Source organism: Otolemur garnettii, unplaced genomic scaffold, assembly GCF_000181295.1.
Source record: "Otolemur garnettii isolate 467f Iridium unplaced genomic scaffold, OtoGar3 scaffold00036, whole genome shotgun sequence".
Taxonomy (NCBI): Eukaryota; Metazoa; Chordata; class Mammalia; order Primates; family Galagidae; genus Otolemur; species Otolemur garnettii.
In genome coordinates, this window is record NW_003852431.1 from 3,266,164 (window position 1) to 3,268,127 (window position 1,964).

Here is a 1,964-nt window from a genome sequence, read left to right on the forward strand (position 1 = left end):
CAAGTAGCTGGGACCACAGGTGCCCGCCACAACGCCTGGCCATTTTTTGGTTGCAGCCATCATTGTTGTTTGGCGGGCCGGGCTGGGGATTCAAACCCGCCACCTTAGGTGTATGTGGCTGGTGCCTTAGCCGCTTGAGCCATAGGCGCTGAGCCTACTCTGCCATTTCTAATACCCCGTGTCTATACCCTATTCACACATCTGTTTTCTTTTTGACTCACCTGTGATTATTTCTTCATTGGAAATATTCTAAGTCTTTGACATTTACCTTGTTTCTCTCTCTGGATTCTTAACTATCATTTAATTTGTATTTAAAAATTGTAAACTTGCCAGCCGTGTTATATGATGTGTCAGTGCAGTGGATATAGAACCTGGAAATGCAAGAAAAACAGGAAAGCAGAAGACCAGAAGCCTTCCAACCAGATGAGCAGGATCCGTTGTTACCGACACTGTCATGGCAACATAATGATCCTTCTGCCTGGCGTGTGAAAGCAGGGTATACTCCCATCCAAGAATAGTTGGATAATTTGTGTTAGCCAGGGCGGGTTTCATCTTATTAAAGGGAGATATATCCTTGGCAATTAATTACAAAATGAAGAGAGAAGGGGGGCAAAACAATGCAAATCGGGTTATACAAGTAAGATTACTAACAAATATTTTTATATTATCCTAGCCAGATTGAAGGGATAGTTTGAATTAGAAAACTCTGGAGGTGTTAAAAGGTAGTAATGTCATATATATACACACATATATATACAAACACACATATATATTTAATATTTATATATTTATAAATATATGTGTGTATATATATAGACATATATGTGTCTATACACACATATATATAAACACATATAAACATATTTATATATGTGTATATATACATAATTTCAGAAATTAAGATTATAGCAAAGATATAATTAGATATATCTTTACTTAAAGTGACAAGAAAATTTATTTGCATTTTATGACACATTATTAGATTTTGAAAATTTAGTGACTAAGGAAAGTTACCATGATAGAATGTAAGAAAAGTGAATTAAAAAATAAAAACTCAAAATTATAGATATGTTGGCAGGATGCATGAAATCCCCAATTGCCAAAGCAAATTAAAATAAAGTATTTACAAGTCAATATGATTCATGGTATATAGGTCTGACAGTGCCAAGGTGGAAATAAGACATCTAATCATCCAAGGTGCAACAGCCAGTAAAAAACAAAAGTAATCAGCTTAGTCAATTTTCAAATCTAATTTTCCCCTTGTGATTATAAAATAGTATAATTTTTACATCAAAAATATTGTAGTTAACATTTCAGTGGTGTGGAAAGCATCTCAATTTGCAAGATATATTTTTCATAATAGTCATATACATATGTGTGTGTGTATATATGTATATATATATCTACAGTTCTGGGTGCACACCCACACATATATATATCTACAATAGCCAACAGTTCTATGTGAATATAAATCTGATTAATGTACTTGTTAACAATGAAGCATTACTACCAAAAAGATAACATGTAATAATTGTAATCATCAAGGAACTATCTTATAGTTATCTTTGATTAAAATTCTGTTACATATGATAAATTATGAAACTATAGTTTGCTAATAGGTCAGTTATCAACTACATAATGTGGGTTAAATGGCTCCAGGATTGCCATGCACTGTGTGCAGGATTAAAAAAGAAAAAAAAAATCATGGAAATGTTTGACAGCACACAGGTTGATTTTAAAGAGTTGGGAATTTAAACACCTATATTTATTCAAAATTTAAAATCCGATAATTTTATACTTAGCTATTATGAAATACAGTTAAAATAGGCCTACAAATAATAACAGGGAATGCAGTATTGTGCATGGAAAAAGGCCAATGGATGTGGGGTGGGTGTAGCGTGTGTTTGTGAACTACAGCACTAAGATACACATTTAAATAATTAGTTATTAGTCCTGAATGTAAA